Here is a 26691-nt window from a genome sequence, read left to right on the forward strand (position 1 = left end):
AAATGGATGGAAAAATATCAGTGCAGCAAAGGGTGTTGACAGTAGCTGGATACGTGTACAATACTTCAATTATATCTCCTCCAGACAGAGAGAGAGTATTAAGAGCTACGATAAAGTTACCCAGGAGACGTAAAAGCTTGCAGCACCAGGTATTTCCAGGAGGTCTCACATTCATGTACTGACCAGTTCCTGCCCCGTTTAGCTTCCGAGATCTGACGAGATCGGGCACGTTCAGGATGGTGTGGCCGCAAGCCGAGATGCGTGGCTGCATGATGTCTCTTAAAGGCTGGCGGGTATTGACGGAACTGCCAGCAAAAAAAAAAAAGAAAAATAGAGGGAAATATACCAGTGCAGCAAAGGGTGTTGAAAGTAGCCGGGTAGGTGTACAATTCTTCAATTATATCTCCTGGAGACAGAAAGAGAGTATTAAGAGCTACGATGAAGTTACCCAGGAGACGTAAAAAGCTTGCAGCACCTGGTATTTCTAGGAGGTCTCCCATCCAAGTACTGACCAGGCCCTGCCCCGTTTAGCTTCCGAGATCTGACGAGATCGGGCGCATTCAGGACGGTGTGGCCACAAGCCGAAAGGCCTGGCTGCATGATGTCTCTTAAAGGTTGGCGGGTATTGACGGAACTTCCAGCAAAAAGAAAAAAAAAAAAAAATAGAAAAATGGAAGGAAAAATATCAGTGCAGGAAAGGGTGTTGAAAGTAGCCGGGTACGTGTACAATTCTTCAATTATATCTCCTGCAGACTGAAAGAGAGTATTAAGAGCTACGATAAAGTTACCCAGGAGACGTAAAAGCTTGCAGCACCTGGTATTTCCAGGAGGTCTCACATTCAAGTACTGACCAGGTCCTGCCCCGTTTAGCTTCCGAGATCTGACGATATCATGCGCATTCAGGACGGTGTGGCCGAAAGCCGAGAGGCCCAGCTGCATGATGTCTCTTTAAGGCTGGCGGGTATTGACGGAACTTCCAGCAAAAAAAAAAAGAAAAAAGAGAAATGGAGGGAAAAATATCAGTGCAGCAATGGGTTTTGAAAGTAGCCGGGTACGTGTACAATTCTTCAATAATATCTCCTACAGACTGAAAGAGAGTATTAAGAGCTATGATGAAGTTACCCAGGAGACGTAAAAAGCTTCCAGCACCTGGTATTTCTAGGAGGTCTCCCATCCAAGTACTGACCAGGCCCTGCCCCGTTAGCTTCCGAGATCTGACGAGATCGGGCGCGTTCAGGATGGTGTGGCCGCAAGCCAAGATGCCTGGCTGCATGACGTCTCTTAAAGGCTGGCGGGTATTGACGGAACTGCCAGCAAAAAAAAAAGAAAAATAGAGGGAAATATACCAGTGCAGCAAAGGGTGTTGAAAGCAGCCGGGTACGTGTACAATTCTTCAATTATATCTCCTGGAGACAGAAAGAGAGTATTAAGAGCTACGATGAAGTTACCCAGGAGACGTAAAACGCTTGCAGCACCAGGAATTTCCAGGAGGTCTCCCATCCAAGTACTGACGAGGCCCTGCCCCGTTTAGCTTCCGAGATCTGACGAGATCGGGCGTGTTCAGGACGGTGTGGCCACAAGCCAAGAGGCCGGGCTGCATGATGTCTCTTAAAGGCTGGCGGGTATTGACAGAACTTCCAGCAAAAAATAAAAAATAAATAAATAGAAAAATGGAGGGAAAAATATCAGTGCAGGACAGGGTGTTGAAAGTAGCCGGGTACATGTACAATTCTTCAATTATATCTCCTCCAGACTGAATGAGAGTATTAAGAGCTACGCTGAAGTTACCCAGGAGATGTAAAAAGCTTTCAGCACCTGGTATTTCCAGGAGGTCACTCATCCAAGTACTGACGAGGCCCTGCCCAGTTTTTCTTCCGAGATCTGACGAGATCTTGCGTCTTCAGGACGGTGTGGCCGCAAGCCGAGATGCCTGGCTGCATGATGTCTCTTAAAGGTTGGCGGGTTTTGACGGAACTTCCAGCAAAAAAAAAATATAAAAAAAGAAAAAAGAAAAATGGATGGAAAAATATCAGTGCAGCAAAGGGTGTTGACAGTAGCTGGATACGTGTACAATACTTCAATTATATCTCCTCCAGACAGAGAGAGAGTATTAAGAGCTACGATAAAGTTACCCAGGAGACGCAAAAGCTTGCAGCACTAGGTATTTCCAGCAGGTCTCACATTCATGTACTGACCAGGTCCTGCCCCGTTTAGCTTCCGAGATCTGACGAGATCGGGCGCGTTTAGGATGGTGTGGTCTCAAGCCGAGATGCGTGGCTGCATGATGTCTCTTAAAGGCTGGCGGGTATTGACGGAACTGCCAGCAAAAAAAAAAAAGAAAAATAGAGGGAAATATACCAGTGCAGCAAACGGTGTTGAAAGTAGCCGGGTACGTGTACAATTCTTCAATTATATCTCCTGGAGACAGAAAGAGAGTATTAAGAGCTACGATGAAGTTACCCAGGAGACGTAAAAAGCTTGCAGCACCTGGTATTTCTAGGAGGTCTCCCATCCAAGTACTGACCAGGCCCTGCCCCGTTTAGCTTCCGAGATCTGACGAGATCGGGCGCATTCAGGACGGTGTGGCCACAAGCCGAAAGGCCTGGCTGCATGATGTCTCTTAAAGGTTGGCGGGTATTGACGGAACTTCCAGCAAAATCAAAAAAAAAAAAAATAGAAAAATGGAAGGAAAAATATCAGTGCAGGAAAGGGTGTTGAAAGTAGCCGGGTACGTGTACAATTCTTCAATTATATGTCCTGCAGACTGAAAGAGAGTATTAAGAGCTACGATAAAGTTACCCAGGAGACGTAAAAGCTTGCAGCACCTGGTATTTCCAGGAGGTCTCACATTCAAGTACTGACCAGGTCCTGCCCCGTTTAGCTTCCGAGATCTGACGATATCATGCGCATTCAGGACGGTGTGGCCGAAAGCCGAGAGGCCCAGCTGCATGATGTCTCTTTAAGGCTGGCGGGTATTGACGGAACTGCCAGCAAAAAAAAAAGAAAAATAGAGGGAAATATACCAGTGCAGCAAAGGGTGTTGAAAGTAGCCGGGTACGTGTACAATTCTTCAATTATATCTCCTGGAGACAGAAAGAGAGTATTAAGAGCTACGATGAAGTTACCCAGGAGACGTAAAAAGCTTGCAGCACCTGGTATTTCTAGGAGGTCTCCCATCCAAGTACTGACCAGGTCCTGCCCCGTTTAGCTTCCGAGATCTGACGAGATCGGGCGCATTCAGGACGGTGTGGCCACAAGCCGAAAGGCCTGGCTGCATGATGTCTCTTAAAGATTGGCGGGTATTGACGGAACTTCCAGCAAAAAAAAAAAAGAAAAAAAGAAAAAAGAAAAATGGATGGAAAAATATCAGTGCAGCAAAGGGTGTTGACAGTAGCTGGATACGTGTACAATACTTCAATTATATCTCCTCCAGACAGAGAGAGAGTATTAAGAGCTACGATAAAGTTACCCAGGAGACGTAAAAGCTTGCAGCACTAGGTATTTCCAGGAGGTCTCACTTTCATGTACTGACCAGGTCCTGCCGCGTTTAGCTTCCGAGATCTGACGAGATCGGGCGCGTTCAGGATGGTGTGGCCGCAAGCCGAGATGCCTGGCTGCATGATGTCTCTTAAAGGCTGGCGGGTATTGACGGAACTGCCAGCAAAAAAAAAAAGAAAAATAGAGGGAAATATACCAGTGCAGCAAAGGGTGTTGAAAGTAGCCGGGTACGTGTACGATTCTTCAATTATATCTCTTGGAGACAGAAAGAGAGTATTAAGAGCTACGATGAAGTTACCCAGGAGACGTAAAAAGCTTGCAGCACCTGGTATTTCTAGGAGGTCTCCCATCCAAGTACTGACCAGGCCCTGCCCCGTTTAGCTTCCGAGATCTGACGAGATCGGGCGCATTCAGGATGGTGTGGCCACAAGCCGAAAGGCCTGGCTGCATGATGTCTCTTAAAGGTTGGCGGGTATTGACGGAACTTCCAGCAAAAAAAAAAAAGAAAAAAAGAAAAAAGAAAAATGGATGGAAAAATATCAGTGCAGCAAAGGGTGTTGACAGTAGCTGGATATGTGTACAATACTTCAATTATATCTCCTCCAGACAGAGAGAGAGTATTAAGAGCTACGATAAAGTTACCCAGGAGACGTAAAAGCTTGCAGAACTAGGTATTTCCAGGAGGTCTCACTTTCATGTACTGACCAGGTCCTGCCCCGTTTAGCTTCCGAGATCTGACGAGATCGGGCGTGTTCAGGATGGTGTGGCCGCAAGCCGAGATGCCTGGCTGCATGATGTCTCTTAAAGGCTGGCGGGTATTGACGGAACTGCCAGCAAAAAAAAAAAAAGAAAAATAGAGGGAAATATACCAGTGCAGCAAAGGGTGTTGAAAGTAGCCGGGTACGTGTACAATTCTTCAATTATATCTCCTGGAGACAGAAAGAGAGTATTAAGAGCTACGATGAAGTTACCCAGGAGACGTAAAAAGCTTGCAGCACCTGGTATTTCCAGGAGGTCACCCATCCAAGTACTGACCAGGCCCTGCCCCGTTAGCTTCCGAGATCTGATGAGATCGGGCGCGTTCAGGACGGTGTGGCCGCAAGCCAAGAGGCCTGGCTGCATGATGTCTCTTAAAGGTTGACGGGTATTGACGGAACTTCCAGCAAAAAAAAAAAAAAAAAAAATAGAAAAATGGAGGGAAAAATATCAGTGCAGGAAAGGGTGTTGAAAGTAGCCGGGTACGTGTACAATTCTTCAATAATATCTCCTACAGACTGAAAGAGAGTATTAAGAGCTATGATGAAGTTACCCAGGAGACGTAAAAAGCTTGCAGCACCTGGTATTTCTAGGAGGTCTCCCATCCAAGTACTGACCAGGCCCTGCCCCGTTAGCTTCCGAGATCTGACGAGATCGGGCGCGTTCAGGATGGTGTGGCCGCAAGCCAAGATGCCTGACTGCATGATGTCTCTTAAAGGTTGGCGGTTATTGACGGAACTTCCAGCAAAAAAAAAAAAAAAAAAAGAAAAATGGATGGAAAAATATCAGTGCAGCAAATGGTGTTGACAGTAGCTGGGTACGTGTACAATACTTCAATTATATCTCCTCCAGACAGATAGAGAGTATTAAGAGCTACGATAAAGTTACCCAGGAGACGTAAAAGCTTGCAGCACCAGGTATTTCCAGGAGGTCTCACATTCATGTACTGACCAGGTCCTGCCCCGTTTAGCTTCCGAGATCTGACGAGATCGGGCGAGTTCAGGATGGTGTGACCGCAAGCCAAGATGCCTGGCTGCATGATGTCTCTTAAAGGCTGGCGGGTATTGACGGAATTTCCAGCAAAAAAAAAAAAAAAAAATAGAAAAATGGAGGGAAAAATATCAGTGCAGGAAAGGGTGTTGAAAGTAGCCGGGTACGTGTACAATTCTTCAATTATATCTCCTGGAGACAGAAAGAGAGTATTAAGAGCTACGATGAAGTTACCCAGGAGACGTAAAAAGCTTACAGCACCTGGTATTTCTAGGAAGTCTCCCATCCAAGTACTGACCAGGCCGTGCCCCGTTTAGCTTCCGAGATCTGACGAGATCGGGCGCATTCAGGACGGTGTGGCCACAAGCCGAAAGGCCTGGCTGCATGATGTCTCTTAAAGGTTGACGGGTATTGACGGAACTTCCAGCAAGAAAAAAATGGATAAAGAAAAATTGAGGGAAAAATATCAGTGCAGCAATGGGTGTTGAAAGTAGCCGGGTACGTGTACAATACTTCAATTATATCTCCTCCAGACAGAAAGAGAGTATTAAGAGCTACGATGAAATCACCTAAAGGATTATTAGGAACACCATACTAATACTGTGTTTGACCCCCTTTCGCCTTCAGAACTGCTTTAATTCTACGTGGCATTGATTCAACAAGGTGCTGAAAGCATTCTTTAGAAATGTTGGCCCATATTGATAGGATAGCATCTTGCAGTTGATGGAGATTTGTGGGATGCACATCCAGGGCACGAAGCTCCCGTTCCACCACATCCCAAAGATGCTCTATTGGGTTGAGATCTGGTGACTGTGGGGGCCAGTTTAGTACAGTGAACTCATTGTCATGTTCAAGAAACCAATTTGAAATGATTCGACCTTTGTGACATGGTGCATTATCCTGCTGGAAGTAGCCATCAGAGGATGGGTACATGGTGGTCAAAAAGGGATGGACATGGTCAGAAACAATGCTCAGGTAGGCCGTAGCATTTAAACGATGCCCAATTGGCACTAAGGGGCCTAAAGTGTGCCAAGAAGACATCCCCCACACCATTACACCACCATCACCAGCCTGCACAGTGGTAACAAGACATGATGGATCCATGTTCTCATTCTGTTTACGCCAAATTCTGACTCTACCATCTGAATGTCTCACCTCTTTTTCCTATTTGTAGTGGAGATGAGTGGTACCCAGTGGGGTCTTCTGCTGTTGTAGCCCATCCGCCTCAAGGTTGTACGTGTTGTGGCATCACAAATGCTTTGCTGCATACCTCGGTTGTAGCGAGTGGTTATTTCAGTCAAAGTTGCTCTTCTATCAGCTTGAATCGAGTCGGCCCATTCTCCTCTGAGCTCTAGCATCAACAAGGCATTTTCGCCCACAGGACTGCCGCATACTGGATGTTTTTCCCTTTTCACACCATTCTTTGTAAACCCTAGAAATGGTTGTGCGTGAAAATCCCAGTAACTGAGCAGATTGTGAAATACTCAGACCGGCCCGTCTGGCACCAACAACCATGCCACGCTCAAAATTGCTTAAATCACCTTTCATTCCCATTCAGACATTCAGTTTGGAGTTCAGGAGATTGTCTTGACCAGGACCACACCCCTAAATGCATTGAAGCAACTGCCATGTGATTGGTTGATTAGATAATTGCATTAATGAGAAATTGAACAGGTGTTCCTAATAATCCTTTAGGTGAGTGTATATGTATGTATGTGTATGTATGTCCAATTGCTTTGACAATACAAATGAAATTAATTGAGAGAGAGAGAGAGAGAGAGAGAGAGAGAGAGAGAGGGAGGGAGGAATATGAGCTCCTAAAAAACATTTGTTTTTATACACAAGCGGATTTAATTTGTGATTTACAAATGAATATATAGCACTATAAACATACACAGAAGACATGGAATAGAAATTCAGAAGAAAAAGTATTCAAAAAATAATAATTTTAAGAGAAACACAAAAAGAAGAAAGCAGAGAGACAGTTCAGGAAGAAAAGTCAGAAAAGAAAAGCTGAAGACAAGAATTGGAGGTAAGAGACAAATAATTAAACAAAAAAATATGTATTAATAAAATAAATAAGCATTCTCAGTAGTTGACTCAGCCAATGAAAATGCAGAGCTCCGATTTGAATAGAGTGACAGTAGGAGAGAGCCCAACTGCCACTGAGACTGATACAAATCTATCGAACAGCAGTCTGACTGCAGAGCTGCCTTTTGAAATCCGATACCCTGAAGACATTCACTCTGCACAGGCTAAGAAGGACTACAAACAAGCTGTGATGAGAGCATCTCCTGAGACCCTCATCCTAGACTACACCGGTAAAGGAGAAAACAGGGTCAAGAACAATCTACTGTTCTACACCGCCTTTCACAAAACCCTGTGCCAGACATACCCCAATAACAACAAGAGGGGCATTAGCAGAGGCAGGCAGATCTCAGTGCTGGTAGAGAAAGACACAGACAGTGTGATGCTCACTTTTAATGTATACCACAACGGGACCATCATGGTGCAGGGCAGCGAGAGCAGCCTGGACCAATTAGCTCTCGGCTTCCACACCTCAAAGCAGCAGACTGAGGTAGAGAAACAAGAGCCAGAGCCGGCCACCCTGCAGTCTGCCCCCAGCCACACGGAGCCAGACAGTGCCCCATCTCCCACAGACTGCCCCCCTGTCTCCCCAAAACTCTCCAGCAACATTAAAACACTAAAGGAATGCCTATCAGTGCTGGAGCTGGAGTTTGCGGAGTTCAGGGAGCAGACCTTGAGCACCCTGGCCCAGACCTCTTTGTGCGATCAGCTCCGGGATGAGATGCACAGACTAAAGATGCAGCACAAGGCTGAGATCCATGAGCTGAGAGCAGCAGTGAGAGACCTGGAGGAGCAGAGCCAAACCCTGAGGACGGAGCTGCGCAGAGCGAGGGAGGAGCTGACCAGGACACCCCAGCACAGCCAGCTAAGGAGCCTGCAGAGCCAGCTGGAGGAGCTAAGAGAGGAGCTACACATCACTGGAGCACAGAGACTGCACTGCACTGACCCCACAACACCTCCAACCCCTGACGCACCCACTGATCCACCCACACTCCCCACCACTCCTGACACACCCACTATCACCAGACCTGCCACTAATACACAACCCCCTGAAATGCCACTCCCCCAAAACACACCCGCTGCCCCCACCACTCCCGACGCAAACCCGGAGTGGCAGGTCAACGCAGAGGTGGTCATTCTGAGCGAATCCAATGGGAAGTTCCTGCTGAGAGGCGCCTCTTCCCTGGGCGAAAAGTGAAAAAGCTTTGGTGCTCCACAGCACAGAGAGCCCTGGAGCTGCTCTCCAAGAGGAGGCTTTGCCAAGTCAAACACATCCTCATCCACACCGGCACTAACGACCTGAGTGCCCGCAGGGGCGATGTGGACTCAGCCCTGAGACAGGTAGCAACGAAAGCCACAGAGGAATTCCCAACTGCCAAAATTTCCATCTCCACACTGCTGCCCCGCACAGACGTGCCCCTGCACATCATCCAGGCCATCAACGCAGAAGTGTCCCGAAGATGTGCCCTCCTCCCCAACGTCCACCTGGCACACCACTGAGACATCCAGCCACATCACCTGTATGACCACGTCCACCTCAACAAGACGGGTGTGAGGATCATCTCAAAGGTCCTCAAGGACACAACCCTGGGCCGAAACCCCACACACCCCCACCTCGAGACCAGGAGCAAACCCCCCAGCCCCCGGCCACATCCCCAGCCACCGGCTCCACCCCAGCCCCAGCCCCTGAGACCCCGCGGCCCCATTCCCCACCCCCCCATCCCCAGAGGGCCCGTCCAGCACAGCAGAGCGGACAGCCGGGGACCAGCACAGCCACACAGCCACGCAGCAGCGGCTTCCAGAGCCTGGAGGCCCGATGCTGCCCAGCTGGCCCAGATAAGGCAACTCCTCAGTGTCATCTGTACCACACTGCTGAGTTAACTGAGCCTCAACACACATATATATGGTTGTGGAGATGGAGAGTAAGAAAAAATGTGATTTAATTATTCTGATATTTTGATGCAAAGATAAAATCTTTGAGTGATTATTATGTATATCCATATATAATTATTAATAGTAATATAATATCAGTTGTAGACCACAAATTAAACTTTCTTATGTAGAAGAGACAAGTATAATAAAATATATTAACATGTCCTTTAAAATAAGCAGTTGGAATATGCAGGGTTTACGCTCCTCAACTTTTGGAATGAAGAGCACAGGCCCTGAACTGATCAACACTGTAAATAGTTCAGATGTTTTCATTCTTGTAGAGACTTGGTGCTGTGCAGATATGTCTATACACTGGATGGATACAATGGATACAGGGAGCTGATTGTGCCCTCCTATAAAAAACCCAAAGTCAGGTGTGGCAGGGCCTCGTGGGGGATTATCGTGTGGTACAGGGAGGAGCTCCGAGCAGCCCTATGCCCAGTACAGAGAGGAGACACACACCTGTGGATGAAAATCAGAAAAGACACCCTACAAAATAACACAGATATATACCTATGTGCAATTTATATGCCACCCGCAGACTCCCCCTACTATAATGAGGAAGGCTTTCATGAGCTTCAAAACGAAATCTGCCACTTCCAGACCCTGGGCTCTGTACTGCTGTGTGGCGATCTCAATGCCAGGACTGGCAGAGAGATGGACTACATCAATACAGAGGGGAACACACACCTGTTCGGAGACTCCCCGCTGTGCCACACACACACCTCCACACTGACACAGCCACGACAGCGTGGTAAACAAGAGCAGGAAGCAGGTAGTGCGCCTATGTAAAAGCCTGGGTCTATATATCATCAATGGCAGGACCAGGGGGTACTCTCTGGGGAGATTCACATACTGCTCGGCTCTGGGCAGCAGTGTGGTGGACTACGCCATAACTGACCTGGACCCACAAGCCAACAATGCGTTTATAGTCAGACAACAATCTCCACTATCAGACCACAGCCAAATAACACTTTACCTAAAAAGATCAGCGCAGCCACAAGTCAGAGCCAAACTTCCCACAAAACTGGTCTCCCTGCCACCCAGTTAGAGATGGTCAGAGCCCAGCACAGAGAACTACACAAGAGCCCTGAATAGTGATGAGATTGAAAACATGTTAGACAGATATCAATCCTCACACTATCAAATAAACCAAAACGGAATAAACTCAGCCACCAAAACACTGAATGAAATATTTGAGAGACTGGCTTTAAAATCAAACATTAAAACAATTAAAAACCAAAATATGAAATCGTCTAAAAGAAAAAAAGAACAGTGGTGTGACCAGGAGTGTGAAACTTCTAGGAAACACCTGAGACATCTCTCCAACACTAAACACAGAGAGCCCGACAACCAGGAGGCTCGCCTCAGCTACTGCCAGGCCCTGCGGCACTACAAGCAACTCCTCAGTAAGAAAAAAGACCACTATATGGGCAGAATAAATACCCCAAAAACAAAAAATGAAATACCAATTCAAAATGGAGAAATCTGGAAAACACACTTTGAAAAACTTTACCAAAATGTTGAAAACAATCCAAAGCCAGAACAGGTTAAAATATTAAAAAACCTAAATAAATTGGAAGAAATCATTAAGAATAACCAAAATCCCTTAGATAACCCATTTACAATACAGGAACTAAAACATCAACTCAAAATCCTCAAACCCAGGAAAGCCAGCGGCCCCGACAGCATCAGCCCTGAGATGCTGAAGCACAGCAGCCCGCAGCTGCAGGAGGCTCTGCTCAAACTCTTTAACCTGGTGCTGAGAGCCGGGTGTTTCCCTGAGGTCGGGAATCAAGGATTGATCACCCCGATTTTTAAAAGTGGAGACAAATTAGACCCCAATAACTACTGGGGCAGCTGTGTGAGCAGTAACCTGGGGAAGGTGTTCTGCAGTATCATCAACGCCCAGATACTGGCCTTCCTTACCAAGCACAGTGTCCTGAATAAGAGTCAGATTGGCTTCCTACCAAAACACCGCACAACCGATCATATTTACACTCTACACACCCTCATAAATAAATATACCCAAAACAATAAAGGAAAAATATTTGCCTGTTTTGTAGACTTTAGAAAGGCATTTGACTCAATCTGGCACAAGGGATTATTTTATAAACTTCTACAGAGTGGTGTAGGGGGTAAAGTTTATGACATCATTAAATCAATGTATTCTGAAAACAAATGCGGAGTTCAAATTGGCAACTCAAGAACAGAGTTCTTCACTCAGGGGCGGGGAGTGAGACAGGGCTGCAGTCTGAGTCCAACACTGTTCAACATCTACATCATCGAGTTGGCCACAGTGTTGGAGCAGTCTGACGCCCGCAGCCTAACTCTCCATGACACAGAGATCAAGTTCCTGCTCTATGCAGACGACCTGGTGCTGCTGTCGCCCACAGAGCAGGGGCTTCAGCAGAACCTGGCGCTGCTAGAGCAGTACTGTCAGAAATGGGCCCTGGCAGTCAATCTGGACAAGACCAGAGTTATGGTTTTCCAGAAAAAAGCCCCATCTCAGGGAAACAGGTACCGCTTCACTCTGGGCAGCACTGGATTAGAGCACTGCACCAGATACAACTACCTTGGCCTGACCATCAGTGCGTCAGGGAGCTTCAGCCTGGCTATAAACGCATTAAAAGACAAGGCACGCCGGGCATTTTATGCCATAAAGACACAATTTGGGAAAACAACAATACCAATAACTATTTGGATTAAAATATTAAACTCCATCATCCAACCAATCCTGCTATATGGGAGCGAAGTGTGGGGTCCCCTCATGAACCTCAATAACAACAATTGGGACAAAAGCCCCATGGAAATATTCCACCTAGAATTTAATAAAAACATCTTACACGTACACAGAAACGCCCCCACGGCTCTGAGGCTCACAGAGCCCGAACACACAATGACCAAAACAACAACAATTGGGAAAATTGACATGTACCTGAAAAGCAAATACACAAAAGATTAGAGACACGAATTAGAATTACAAAACAAATTGGAATGCTACCGGGCCCTGAATAGAAACATTACATTGGCTGAATACTTAAAAATCCAAAATATAAAAGAGAGACAAAATCTAACTAAATACAGGCTCAGTGACCACAGCCTCGCCATTGAAAAAGGCCGCTACAGAAAATTCTGGGTTGCCAGAGAAGAGCGGCTGTGCAGCCAGTGTGACCTAGGGGAGGTCGAAACACAGGCGCATTTCCTGAATACACAAAAATCAGGGAGACATACTTTAAAATATTAAAAATGCATATCCCTGAGTTCAGCATGATCCCCGATTGCTGCAAACTCCCCGTCCTGCTGGGAGAGGAGGAGCGCACTGCCTTCTTAGCAGCGCAATATGTATCCACCTGCCACAGCCTGCGAGACAGTGTGTAGACACCAGCCTGTGGCACTCCATTTGCAAAACAAAATAAAAACAGTGATTTTTCTGATGTCATGACACAAATTTTGATACAAACAACAAATATGGTTTATATCCTACTTAATTTTATTTCAATGTGTACTATATTTGTTCCACTGAATCTTGTATTGCAATGTTTTGTCTTGATTGATAGAACATTTGTATCTGCTTTGGCAATATTGTGATAGATCATGCCAATAAAGCACCTTTGAATTGAATTGAAATGAATTGACAGACAGACAGACACACGCACACACACACACACACACACACACACACACACAGAGCCAGCCAGCCAGACAGCCAGCCAGCTCAGCCATGACATCACGAGCCTCTCTCAGCTGACTGCTATGACATCACAGAGCACGTACATTCCGTTGCTTGCCGTCTGTCAACCACTCAGTCACTGCCAGCCAGACTGGCTGGCTGGCTGGATGGGGGGGCTGCTTGCTGCTGCTGCGTATCTTAGCAAGCTAATTTGCCTGACCGGCCTTCCTACTCCTATGCCCAAATGCCCACCTAAGCCTCGTTTGTAATGCATGTCATTGTATTTCAAAAAGGAATCTGGAAATAGTAAACCTATTTTCTTTATTTGAATGTATTAAAGATCACATTTTATTACATTTTCTTTTTCTGTACTTCATTACATTATATTGAGATTCATAATTCTATTATTTATTTTCCGTATGTATGTATGTATGTATTATTGTATGGAAGGAAAGTTAGAAATGATTTTCTCAAACCTGTTTTTCTCTCTTGTATACTTAAGAAAGATAAGGTCAAGCTAGAAGGTCAGGAGGCCATAAGGTAGTTTGATTTCTGTTTGTTATTTACGATGAGAACCTTGGAGACAATGTCAAACGGTATGACCTACGTGCCTGTTCCTTAAAACCATGTGTAGATCTATGAACTCTGTTCTATAATGAAATATGTTCTGCTTAGTTAGCCTTTAAGATAACATAGTAATGATTTTCTAGCATGTATGTATGTATGTATGTATATATTGAGTCGACAGTGAAGGTTTTGGTTGGGGAAAATTAAACTGAAAACATAGGGGTGGAATGTAGTGACGTAGATGACCCTATGGAGGGTGAGGAACCCAGCACTAGCAGGGTGGGTGAGAATCCATTCATAGAGACCCCTGAAGCTGACAATGTAGAAGTGTCAGTGTTAGAGGGACTCCCCACTGATTTTGGCAGCGCACAGGTGCGAGATCTCACTCTACACTATGCTAAAGAAAATGTGAAGGTAGTAAATGGGACCCCTATGACTACTGCAGACCCGCCAACAGCTTATCCTTATTTTATGGTAAAAAATGACCTATTGTACCGTGTAAATAAGATAGGGGTGGACATTGTGGAGCAATTGCTAGTTCCCACCCCATTCAGACGAACAGTTCTCAATCTGGCACATGGGCATATCCTGGGGGGACATCTGGGGATGGACAAAACCAAGGATAGACTCCTGAGGAGGTTTTACTGGCCAGGCGTACATGCAGACGTGACAGAACATTGTAGCTCATGTCATTAATTTCAACTACATGCTCCTAAACCAGCCTTCAGAAGCCCACTGGTCCCTTTGCCCATCATAGAGACCCCCTTTGCTAGGATAGCTATGGATGTGGTGGGACCTCTCCCAAAATCAGCCAGAGGGCATCAGTATATACTGGTTATTTTGGATTATGCCACCAGGTACCCAGAAGCCATTCCACTGCGGACCATGGCTTCAAAAGGTATTGCAAAAGAGCTAATGTTGATGTGTAGTAGGGTGGGGATACCGAGGGAGATATTAACAGATCAGGGCACACCCTTTATGTCTAAGGTTATGACCGATCTGTGTAAATTGTTGCAGGTTAAGCAGTTGAGAACATCAGTCTACCACCCACAAACAGATGGGTTGGTTGAGAGATTTAATAGGACCTTGAAGTCCATGCTAAGAAAGGTAATCGATAAGGATGGGAAAAATTGGGAATTCATGCTGCCCTACTTGATGTCTGCCATTAGGGAAGTCCCACAGGCTTCCCTGGGCTTTTCGCCTTTTGAACTGTTAAATGGGAGGCACCCCAGGGGGATATTAGACATAGCCCGTGAAACGTGGGAACACGAGTCCACTCCTTTCCGGAGTGTAGTCGAGCACATCAATGCTATGCAAGAGAGAATAGCCACAGTCACTCCCATTGTGAGAGAGCACCTAAGGCAGGCACAGGAACACCAACAATTCGCCTATAATCGTCAGGCTACACTGAGGGTGTTCCAGCCTGGTGATAGGGTGTTGGTGTTGGTTCCCACTGTAGAATGTAAATTTCTGGCTACGTGGATGGGACCTTATGAGATTATAGAGCGAATACGGGAAGTGAACTATAAGGTTCAGCAACCCGGCCGCCGACCCCCAGAACAAATATATCATGTCAACTTAATAAAAGCCTGGAAGGACAGGGAAGTGTTGATGTTGACTTACCCCCCTCAGCCACTAGGGACACCGAAGGTGAATATTGCAGCTGCCTTGTCACCTGACCAGTTGAAGGAGGTGAACGACTTGATAATACGTAATAGGGAAGTTTTCTCCGGCATACCGGGGCGTACCCATTTAGTCTCTCACAACATTGTGTCTCTCCCAGGAAAGAAGGTAAATATGAGGCCTTACAGGGTACCAGAAGCTCGCAGGAACACTATTAGAAATGAGGTTAAGGAAATGCTGGAGGCAGGGGTTATTGAAGAATCCCACAGTGAGTGGTCCAGCCCTATAGTCATGGTTTCCAAACCTGATGGCTCCTGGAGATTCTGTAATGATTTTAGAAAGGTTAATGAAATTTCAAAGTTTGATGCATACCCAATGCCCCGAGTAGATGAATTGTTAGAGAATATTGGGAATGCTCGCTATATTTCAACTATTGACTTAGCCAAGGGCTACTGGCAGATTCCCTTGACCCCGGGTGCCAAAGAAAAAACAGCCTTTGCAACCCCAGATGGTCTGTTTCACTACACAGTGATGCCCTTTGGCCTGCATGGTGCTCCTGCCACCTTTCAAAGGTTGATGGACCACATACTTAGACCACACAGGACGTATGCGGCAGCATATTTAGATGATGTGGTCATTCACAGTCCAGATTGGGAATCACATTTGTCTCAGCTCCAAGCGGTATTGGATTCAATACATGCAGCAGGCCTGATGGCTAATCCAACCAAATGCAATTTGGGGTTGGAAGAGGCCAAATACTTGGGCTATACAGTAGGGAGGGGTATGGTGAAACCCCAAATATCCAAGGTTGAAGCCATAAACTCTTGGCCTAGGCCTGTCAATAAAAAGCAGGTTAGGGCATTTTTAGGGTTAACTGGGTATTACCGGAGGTTTATTCCCAACTATGCTACCTTAGCGGCCCCTCTGACTGATATGACTAAGGCTACAGAACCCAATATGGTTAGATGGGGTGATACAGCAAACCGGGCTTTCCGGAGCCTACAGGAGGCGCTCTGCCGCAACCCCGTTTTAATGGTACCTGACTTTCAGAAAGAATTTATAGTCCAGACGGACGCCTCTGAGGTGGGGATCGGAGTGGTTTTGTCCCAAAGAATGGGTGATCACGAACACCCGGTGTTGTTCCTTAGCAGAAAGTTGGAATCCAATGAAATAAATTATTTGGTAGTTGAAGAAGAATGTTTGGCAGTGAAGTGGGCTTTGGACAGTCTTCGATACTATTTGTTGGGCAGGCACTTCACCCTGATCACTGACCATGCCCCCCTCACTTGGATGCATCGTTCGAAAGACAGGAATGCCCGTGTGATGAGGTGGTTTTTGAGTCTCCAACATTTTCATTTCACCCTGCAGCACAGGCCAGGGAAGGCCATGGGGAATGTTGATGGGCTGTCCCGGGTGCATGCTTTTTTGCGGCTGTCGCTCGACCTATGGGGTCGCAGCTGGGGGGGAGGATGTGGGACAAACCAAGGGGCAGGGTCATACATGGCAGACATGTCAGGCCAGGTCTGCTGCAAGGTCTGCACTCTAGGGAAGAAAACCGACCCTAGACAACTACACTCCCCAGAAAGCCTCAGGCAGCCTAATGTGGTCACTTGGTGCTACTTCCTCAATTATTCACCAAGTATATAAGGCGGAAAGATAGAGTCAAGCTAGAAGGTCAGGCCAGAAGCTAGTTTGATTTCTGTTTGTTATTTACGATGAGAACCTTGGAAACAATGTCAAACGGTATGACCTACGTGCCTGTTCCCTAAAACCATGTGTAGACCTATGGACTCTGTTCTATAATGATATATGTTCTGCTTAGTTAGCCTTTAAGATAACATAGTAATGACTTTCTAGCATGTATGCATGTATGTATGTCCAATTGCTTTGACAATACAAATGAATTGAATTGAGAGGGAGAGAGAGAGAGAGAGAGAGAGAGAGAGAGACAGACAGACTGAAAAACAGACAAACAGACACACACACACACACACAGACATACACACACACACACAGAGCCAGCCAGCCAGCCAGCTCAGCGATGACATCACGAGCCTCTCTCAGCTGACTGCTATGACATCACAGAGCACGTACATTCCGTTGCTTGCCGTCTGACAACCACTCAGTCACTGCCAGCCAGACTGGCTGGCTGGCTGGATGTGGGGGATGCTTGCTGCTGCTGCGTACCTTAGCAAGCTTATTTGCTTGACCGGCCTTCCAACTCCTCTGCCCACATGCCCACCTATGCCCGATCTGCTGTTCACCTGGTCACAGCTCCGCCCCAACAAGGCAGATTCTCCCAAAAATGGTACAAACTGATCCACGTTCCCCTCCACGGAAAGCTTTAGCCCAAAATAAGGGACAAATTCTGTAACAACATAATGGATGCCCACCCAACCTGTGACAAAACTGATAAAAAAGAAAAACGCTCAGTCCTCCTGGTGGAGGGACACACAGCCACCCTGGCTGCCCAATATGTCAGCGCCTACCACAGCCTGAGGGACACAGTGACACAGGAGCACCGGCTGTAAATATAATGTAAATACTTGTTTGTTATGCATGTCATTGTATTTCAAAAAAGGAATCTGGAAATAGTAAACCTATTTTCTTTATTTGTATGTATTAAAGATCACATTTTTTTACATTTTCATTTTCTGTACTTCATTACATCTTATTGTGATTCATAATTCTATTATTTATTTTCCGTGTAGATGTATGTATGTATGTATGTATGTATGTATGTATGTATGTATGTATATGTATGTATGTATGTCCAATTGCTTTGACAATACAAATGAATTGAATTGAGAGGGAGAGAGAGAAAGAGAGAGAGAGAGAGAGAGAGAGAGAGAGAGAGAGAGAGAGGAATATGAGCTCCTAAAAAACATTTGTTTTTATACATAAGCGGATTTAATTTGTCATTTACAAATGAATATATAGCACTATAAACATACACAGAAGACATGGAATAGAAATTCAGAAGAAAAAGTATTCAAAAAATAATAATTTTAAGAGAAACACAAAAAGAAGAAAGCAGAGAGACAGTTCAGGAAGAAAAGTCAGAAAAGAAAAGCTGAAGACAAGAATTGGAGGTAAGACCTTTCACCTATAGAGACAAATAATTAAACAAAAAAAAATGTATTAATAAAATAAATAAGCATTCTCAGTAGTTGACTCAGCCAATGAAAATGCAGAGCTCCAATTTGAATAGAGTGACAGTAGGAGAGAGCCCAACTGCCACTGAGACTGATACAAATCTATCGAACAGCAGTCTGACTGCAGAGCTGCCTTTTGAAATCCGATACCCTGAAGACATTCGCTCTGCACAGGCTAAGAAGGACTACAAACAAGCTGTGATGAGAGCATCTCCTGAGACCCTCATCCTAGACTACACCGGTAAAGGAGAAAACAGGGTCAAGAACAATCTACTGTTCTACACTCAGTACCCCACCGCCTTTCACAAAACCCTGTGCCAGACATACCCCAATAACAACAAGAGGGGCATTAGCAGAGGCAGGCAGATCTCAGTGCTGGTAGAGAAAGACACAGACAGTGTGATGCTCACTTTTAATGTATACCACAACGGGACCATCATGGTGCAGGACAGCGAGAGCAGCCTGGACCAATTATCTCTCGGCTTCCACACCTCAAAGCAGCAGACTGAGGTAGAGAAACACGAGCCAGAGCCGGCCACCCTGCAGTCTGCCCCCAGCCACACGGAGCCAGACAGTGCCCCATCTCCCACAGACTGCCCCCCTGTCTCCCCAAAACTCTCCAGCAACATTAAAACACTAAAGGAATGCCTATCAGTGCTGGAGCTGAAGTTTGCGGAGTTCAGGGACTAAAGATGCACCACAAGGCTGAGATCCATAAGCTGAGAGCAGCAGTGAGAGACCAGGAGGAGCAGAGCCAAACCCTGAGGACGGAGCTGCACAGAGCGAGGGAGGAGCTGACCAGGACACCCCAGCACAGCCAGCTGGAGAAGCTAAGAGAGGAGCACAGAGACTGCACTGCACTGACCCCACAACACCTACAACCCCTGACGCACCCACTGACGCACCCACTGATCCACCCACACTCCACACCACTCCTGACACCCCCACTATCACCAGACCTGCCACTAATACACAAACCCCTGAAACGCCACTCCCCTAAAACACACCCGCTGCCCCCACCACTCCCGACGCAAAACCCGGAGTGGCAGGTCAACACAGAGGTGGTCATTCTGAGCGACTCCAATGGGAAGTTCCTGGATGAGAGGCGCCTCTTCCCTGGGCGAAAAGTGAAAAAGCTTTGGTGCCCGACAGCACAGAGAGCCCTGGAGCTGCTCTCCAAGAGGAGGCTGTGCCAGGTCAAACACATCCTCATCCACACCGGCACTAACGACCTGAGTGCCCGCAGGGGCGATGTGGCCTCAGCCCTGAGACAGGTGGCAAAGAAAGCCACAGAGGAATTCCAAACTGCCAAAATCACCATCTCCACACTGCTGCCCCGCACAGACGTGCCCCTGCACATCATCCAGGCCATCAACGCAGAAGTATCCCGAAGATGTGCCCTCCTCCCCAACGTCCACCTGGCACACCACTGAGACATCCAGCCACATCACCTGTATGACCACGTCCACCTCAACAAGACGGGTGTGAGGAAGGTCCGTTTTTAGTGTTTCTCTGAACACATCCAAGCTTACCTAGGCGCTACATATTATTTTCAATTACCCGTAATTCTGATCTGTATTTTGGCTTGTTAATAGAAGTTATTGAAGTTGGACTCCTAATTCAAAATAACCAATATGTATCTCAACGTAATTTACTGACAGACATCACTCTTTATCACTTTCACTTTTGAAGGAACTGCTTTGTATTCTGTGTATTGTTTTATTGTAGTGCTGCTTCCTTTCTTGGCCAGGTTTTACTTGCAAAAGTGATTTTATTCTCAATGTAAGCTCAAAGTCAAATAGTTTAAATAAGAAAACAATGTATTGAAATGAGAACATCATGAACCTGTGTAATTGTGCTGAAGGACAAGCACTGAAAGCAGAGAGAATTTTGTGTTTGGCATTGAATAGCCTTAAAGAAAACTATGCCGTTTTTGGAAACTTTCATATTTAAGTTGAATGTAGGCAAAAACATTCCAGTCACTCTGAAGAGAGAATACAGTTTACTGTTCGAATAAGTAGCCCCTGAATTGAAGATAAAAATCAAAAGTGCTGTTCGTAATTAGTTTACACTTTTACATCAGATGTCTTGTTTTTGCGTTCCAAATTGAGGAGTTGTGGCATATAATGTAAATGAAGTTACTTCACTAGTAGTGCGATTTTTACGTTGTGTATGTGTGTTTGTATATATGAACTCATACATTTTTTAAAGATTGTATTTGGAAAACAAATTCAGGTATAGCACGTGTCCCCCTTTTGAATGGGTTCTATATATAACATTTTAAAACGAATGGTTCTGTGTAGAACGCTATGTTTGGGGGTTCTTCATGTAACCCCTTTGAAGGGGTTCTACATAGAACCATAAAGGGATCCACCAGAGCGATTACTCGAGGAACCCTTTATGGTTCTGTGCAGAACAATTTCTTCTAAGAGTGTGGAGTGTCACCACACAATTTCTCTCAGAGGGCTTTTGACCAATGGCAATCCAATCCTGAATGACGTCACCACTATCCTGTTGTACTTTATGGGAGAGATGTATTAAGTAGTTTATAATGAGAAGAATAACAATAATCACCTGTTTTTCATAGGTTTTGTATCCATGGTCTCCTTCATATTAGGAAAGGAAGTTGATCCATAGCCTACTCAGAGACAACTGAGAGTTGGTCTCTGAGCAGCAGCACAAAGGGGTCGAGTCTCTCAATGTCCGTGTGTTGGAGATATTCCACCATATTGGTCCCAGCCTTTAAAACAATGTTAAAGAAGATGTTAAAGATATTGTAGAAATATATTGCAGAAGAGCAGAACTACAATCACACTTTTTCAATGCTATTGCTGTTTTCTACCTCCCTGGTGAGGTACCAATGCGGGAAGTTTGAGAGAGTATTTCTAAAATGTGTATGATCCAATACACACAGTTATTTAAAAAGCTGACGTCTTGTACATGCTCACCAGAACCAAGCCTAATTAAATAACACATTTAATATTAAATAAGTACATGTGCAGTAGCCACTTGGACAATTACAGATCCCCAGGTCAAAACACAACAGAAAGACATGGAAGATCGTATTTTCAAATCACATCTGTGGCCCCCATAACTGTAATTTGGTATTAGTGGGTCAAAGGATTTATTTGGTTCAAGTGATAATAAGATCATATTTTGAAAACAAACACTACAGGATGTCATATTTAAAATGACTGTGAGTACCTTTCTTTAGTGACGGTTCTGAGGGGGGCAGGGATTAGTTGAGTGTGCTAATTGGAGCTGTGAAGTGTGCAGAGAAAATACAAATGTTTTCTTTTAATATGAAAACAAAGAACTTTTTTTTAACACCGACCTGGGATTGTGTTTCTTTCCAAGTTTCCTTATTGTTTCTGAGAAGAGACTGTTCACTTGCAAAGTGAACTGGACCCGTGTGACTCGCAGGTAAGGAGAGCCCGTGTTGAACTAAGATGGCTACAGTGAGTTTTCCTGGACAAAGCTCGGGCAAAGGATAGCGCAGAGTGCACCTGCACCTGAGATTGTGTTGAGAAGCTTTGTGATAAGAGCAGGTAAAGAGGGAAAAGAAACACAAGTATTTTCTTTGTTTGAAGAACACATTTTGTTTTAACTGAAACGGGACTACAACTTTTGAAAGGGAAATAGTTGCTAGTGCACTGTATTTTTATTGAGTTTATTAGAAGAAAAAAGCTTATATTTTGGACAGAACGAACTCGTTTGGCATGCAACTAGCAGCAAACGATGTGAAGCAAACAAAACAGTTAGCAAGTTAGCAAGTTACAGTCTGTCCTAGGTCCGGGGGTGCTTATGGTTGTTTATGGGTTCCCTTACCTTAGCCAGTGTCATGTACGGGTGTCCGTACCTTACTGGAGTGTTTGTTTTTATTATAATATATATACATAATATAATATATAATAATGTAATATTTCAGATAAATCGTCACAGTGAGTGACACCAGCATTATTGGTTTTTTGAGAAATAAAAAAACAGAATGTAGAGAAGAAAATGTTGGAAGGAAGTTGGGAGAAAGACTGGTCTCCGAAGGAGCACCGGGACTGGTGGAAGCAACAACAACCAGATAAGACAGAGAAAGGAATTGTGATATTGTGTCAGGTTGGTGAGAATCAAGAAAAGAAAATAACAGAAATGGAAGATCATCATAAACAGTAATGTGAATTGAGAGCAGAAGTTGTGAAAAATACGATAGAATTAATAGAACTACAAGGCAAATTAGAAGGGCAAGAAAAGTGGTCAGAAAAGGTGAAGGTGTAGGTGCGCGATGTGCTGCCGTGTTAGGAGCGCGTCGCGACACAGATCACTCCGAGGACGACGGGCCCGATTGGGATGATTTAGATCGCAAAGCATGGGAATATGAAAAAGGAGGTTTTGCTAGCACTCCTCCCCCATATAATCCGGAATATAAATCAATCACTGATTTTGGTTATAATAATACATTGTATCCAGATCTGACCGCTCTGAAAACGGTCCCAGCTGCACCCATGCAAGTCAAAACTAGACAGAGTAAAGAGGAAGGTCAATCAATAGTCTATACGACTAAAACCCATGTCCCCTTCTCCCCAGGAGAAAAAGAAATGATATGGGCGTCCCTCCCAAAATTAAAACCAAACCAGGGTAACACAACTTTTTGGGATATTCTAGATGAAAAGATGGTTATTCACCTCCTTCACCCGCACGATGTACACATCATCGTGAAGGCTAAATGTCCGCCCAACATTTGGATACAGTTACTACGAGAATATCAGACCGGGGAGTGGGCTAATGTAGCCTCTACAGATGAGGAGGAAATAACAGAACTTTTTCACAATGGATCAAGAAAACTGAGATAGTGAAATAATGAAATAATCGAGTGGGATTATTTGACATTTTATTCTAAATAATCATAAGCTTAAATAATAAGTTATAAGGGCTGTTTGAGACACTGCAGGGTCAATAAAACATGCCACAGATCGGATATCTGAATTATCTTTAGATATCAATGTGTATGTGCTTTGTGTGTTTATGAATATGTATAGTTTGAAGGTGATATAAGGTAAATGTCTATGTTTTGGCAATCATTTTAGAATTATATTTAAAAATGTAACAACAGATTTATCATATTCATGAGGATCTTTGGCTCTATACAGAGTGCCTCAAGCATCAGAAATCAGAAAGAAAGACTATTATAAGAAAAGTAATCCAAAATATACATTGAATAAACAGATGGATAATAATAGTAATACATAAATAGTCATGGTGTCTCCACAAGAAGAACCAGAATTTGTTTGTTAAACATCATGTTATGGACAAGCTCTGTCAAAAGTCAAATTCAAGGAAACGAAAGGCTAGAAGAGAGCCTGGTGCAGCCCTGACAGCCTGTGAAAGCAGGAGAATGTAAACAGTCTGGTGACATGTTACAGTCTTTCAGAAAATGTTTGGTTATTGGTGCCTAGCATATAATACCTGAAATGAAAGTCAAAGTAGACCATGGTTTTAAGATGAGTGATGTAGAAAAAGGGTAAGATACCGCAGAAGTATAAGATTACAACTATAGAATAAGTAAGCTCAAGTAATATAAAGTGCTTTACAGGAGAAAAGTAAGAATGGAAAGGAAGAGTAAAAGAGAAGGTGTCCTAGGATTATGGGAATCATTATTGAGATCAATGGCCTATTGGCTAATATTTTGTTAGGTACATATATGACTTCAATAAACGAATAATGGAGTGACATCTGTATAAATATAAATAAAACATATTGATAAAAAAACCTGAATACATTTCTTGTAAGAAATTAAGAATAGGAGAAAGAATAGCTGTTAGAATGCAGAGCAATGTTAACCAAAGTTGAAGAGGGTTTGAGTAAGTTGACGAGGGTCTGAGTAAGTTGATAAGGCTTGGGAAGCAGGAAAAGGCGAGTTTGATGTGTGTGAGACAAATGTGCTGCCACTTTTAGCACAGAGAGCTTCTGATGGTGATTGAATGAAACGTGGGAAAATAAATAAACTTGATGTAGGATAAATGAATAAATAATTGAATGAGATATGAGCCGCAGAGACCTCCCACATTGGAAAGTGGACTACAGCAGATAATCCTCTCCTCACCCAGGGCAGGGTGATTAAGTGGGGACGCGTGTGAAGAGTGCAGGTGGACCCAGGTGAGTTGTGTAAGAAAGAAGAAACAAAAATAATAAGGCACGCGTGCAAACAATCAAAATAATACTAAGTGAATAACAAATTAAACAATAAAGTGAAAGATAATCAACACACAAAATAATGGCAATATAGAACCAAACAAAATACACAAGCCATATTGCATAAAGTGAAGTGAAATATAAATATAATAAGTAATGGTGATTAAGGAGCTAATTAACACCGTCCGTGACATTTACATTGGTTGGGTGTGTGGATACCAGTAATAATTTTTGTTTTATTGAAATACAAAATAATTCTATTTTTCCGAAGTGCTGAACTTTAATACAGTCTAGAAAGATTAATATTTTTTGTCTTGGGCTATATTATTATTACCATAGTTTTTCTATTGTATAAGTATCTTGGAGTAGAGGCATAGGTGGGCATGTGGGCAGAGGAGTAGGAAGGCCGGTCAAGCAAATAAGCTTGCTAAGGTACGCAGCAGCAGCAAGCAGCCCCCACATCCAGCCAGCCAGCCAGTCTGGCTGGCAGTGACTGAGTGGTTGACAGACGGCAAGCAACGGAATGTACGTGCTCTGTGATGTCATAGCAGTCAGCTGAGAGAGGCTCGTGATGTCATCGCTGAGCTGGCTGGCTGGCTGGCTGGCTGGCTGGCTGGCTGGCTGGCTGGCGGACTGGCTGGCTCTGTGTGTGTGTGTGTTTGTGTGTGTGTCTGTTTTTCTGTTTGTCAGTCTGTCTGTCTGTCTCTCTCTCTCTCTCTCTCCCTCTCAATTCATTTGTATTGTCAAAAGCAATTGGACATACATACATTCATACATATATATATATATATATATACATACATACATACATGCTAGAAAGTCATTACTATGTTATCTTAAAGGCTAACTAAGCAGAACATATATCATTATCGAACAGAGTTCATAGGTCTATACATGGTATTAGGGAACAGGCACGTAGGTCATTCTGTTTGACATTGTCTCCAAGGTTCTCATTGTAAATAACAAAGAGAAATCAAACTACCTTATGGCCTCCTGACCTTCTAGCTTGACCTTATCTTTCTTAAGTATACAAGAGAGAAAAACAGTTGTGAGAAAAGAATTTCTAACTTTCCTTCCACACATACATACATACATACATACATACATACATACAAACCAGAGGCATGCAAAAAAATATAAAGAGGAAGAAAATGTTGTATAGCACATACAAAAGGGATGGTGATGAAACAAAATACATAGAATATGTTGAGCTGCAAAGAGATCTTAAGAAAGGGATCAGGAAAGCAAAGAGGGAAATAGAAAGAAACATAGCTCTTGGAGCTACAACCAATGCAATGAGCTTTTTTCAAAATTACAACAGCAAGCAGTCAATTAAGGAGGAGGTGAAACAGATAAAGGGCAAAAATGGAGGTATCTTGGAAAACGAACAAGATGTGGCAAATATTCTAAATGAGTATTTCACAGAGGTTTGTACAAAAGAAAAAACAGATGACATGCCACAGGTTGACAATCAATCCAGTCAAACCCTAAGAGAGATCAGGATAAATGAGGAGGAGGTACTAAAGGGACTAGCAGAATTAAAATCAAACAAATCACCTGGGCCAGATGGGATATTTCCAACAGTACTTAAAGAAATGAGGGAAATTATGTATAGGCCGTTAACTCGATTATTTCAAATGACACTTAGAACAGGGGATGTTCCCACTGACTGGAAGACAGCAAATTTCATACCAATCCACAAGAAAGGGGACAAAACTGAGCCAGGAAATTACAGACCAATCAGTCTCACCTGCATCACCTGTAAAATGTTGGAAAAAATGATTAGACAGAAAATAGAGGAGCATCTCAATGAAAACCATATTCTTGGAGATAGTCAACATGGGTTTAGACGAGGCAGATCATGTCTTACTAACTTAATACATTTTTTTGAACATACAACTGCAGCTGTAGATCACGTGAAAGCATATGATATGATATACTTAGATTTCCAAAAAGCTTTTGATAAGGTTCCACACCAAAGACTGATCCTCAAATTGGAAGCTGTAGGCATTCAGGGTCATGTAAGTAGATGGATTATGAACTGGTTGATGTATAGGAAACAGATTAGAGGAGTCACTTCTAACTGGAGTGAGGTTGTTAGTGGAGTTCCACAGGGATCAGTACTAGGGCCTTTGCTTTTTCTAATCTATATTAATGATCTGGACTCTGGGATACTTAGCAACCTTGTCAAATTTGCAGATGATACTAAAATAGGTGGCTTAGCAG

At 44.2% G+C, this 26691-nt stretch overlaps 5 non-coding genes and 10 pseudogenes across 5 annotated transcripts; all 15 read right to left on the reverse strand.

Annotated features, from left to right (window-relative positions):
* Positions 1 to 134: 134 nt before the first annotated feature.
* On the reverse strand, positions 135 to 253 carry LOC136732573 (uncharacterized; annotated as a pseudogene).
* A 210-nt stretch (positions 254 to 463) lies between these two features.
* On the reverse strand, positions 464 to 582 carry LOC136732591 (5S ribosomal RNA). Its single transcript, XR_010809948.1, has one exon. It is a non-coding gene; the product is annotated as a 5S ribosomal RNA (ribosomal RNA).
* Positions 583 to 802: 220 nt separating this feature from the next.
* LOC136732112 (uncharacterized) lies at positions 803 to 921 on the reverse strand (annotated as a pseudogene).
* Positions 922 to 1137: 216 nt separating this feature from the next.
* On the reverse strand, positions 1138 to 1255 carry LOC136732424 (uncharacterized; annotated as a pseudogene).
* A 208-nt stretch (positions 1256 to 1463) lies between these two features.
* On the reverse strand, positions 1464 to 1582 carry LOC136732344 (uncharacterized; annotated as a pseudogene).
* An 893-nt stretch (positions 1583 to 2475) lies between these two features.
* Positions 2476 to 2594, reverse strand: LOC136732603 (5S ribosomal RNA). Its single transcript, XR_010809949.1, has one exon. It is a non-coding gene; the product is annotated as a 5S ribosomal RNA (ribosomal RNA).
* Positions 2595 to 2813: 219 nt separating this feature from the next.
* LOC136732113 (uncharacterized) lies at positions 2814 to 2932 on the reverse strand (annotated as a pseudogene).
* Positions 2933 to 3140: 208 nt separating this feature from the next.
* On the reverse strand, positions 3141 to 3259 carry LOC136732212 (5S ribosomal RNA). Its single transcript, XR_010809855.1, has one exon. It is a non-coding gene; the product is annotated as a 5S ribosomal RNA (ribosomal RNA).
* A 224-nt stretch (positions 3260 to 3483) lies between these two features.
* On the reverse strand, positions 3484 to 3602 carry LOC136732635 (uncharacterized; annotated as a pseudogene).
* Positions 3603 to 3811: 209 nt separating this feature from the next.
* LOC136732430 (5S ribosomal RNA) lies at positions 3812 to 3930 on the reverse strand. The gene has a single exon (XR_010809933.1). It is a non-coding gene; the product is annotated as a 5S ribosomal RNA (ribosomal RNA).
* A 224-nt stretch (positions 3931 to 4154) lies between these two features.
* LOC136732657 (uncharacterized) lies at positions 4155 to 4273 on the reverse strand (annotated as a pseudogene).
* A 211-nt stretch (positions 4274 to 4484) lies between these two features.
* On the reverse strand, positions 4485 to 4602 carry LOC136732185 (5S ribosomal RNA). Its single transcript, XR_010809823.1, has one exon. It is a non-coding gene; the product is annotated as a 5S ribosomal RNA (ribosomal RNA).
* Positions 4603 to 4822: 220 nt separating this feature from the next.
* LOC136732275 (uncharacterized) lies at positions 4823 to 4940 on the reverse strand (annotated as a pseudogene).
* A 216-nt stretch (positions 4941 to 5156) lies between these two features.
* Positions 5157 to 5275, reverse strand: LOC136732478 (uncharacterized; annotated as a pseudogene).
* A 218-nt stretch (positions 5276 to 5493) lies between these two features.
* Positions 5494 to 5612, reverse strand: LOC136732458 (uncharacterized; annotated as a pseudogene).
* Between the last annotated feature and the right edge of the window lie 21079 nt (positions 5613 to 26691).

The sequence above is a fragment of the Amia ocellicauda genome, unplaced genomic scaffold (assembly GCF_036373705.1).
Source record: "Amia ocellicauda isolate fAmiCal2 unplaced genomic scaffold, fAmiCal2.hap1 HAP1_SCAFFOLD_34, whole genome shotgun sequence".
NCBI classification, from domain to species: domain Eukaryota; kingdom Metazoa; phylum Chordata; class Actinopteri; order Amiiformes; family Amiidae; genus Amia; species Amia ocellicauda.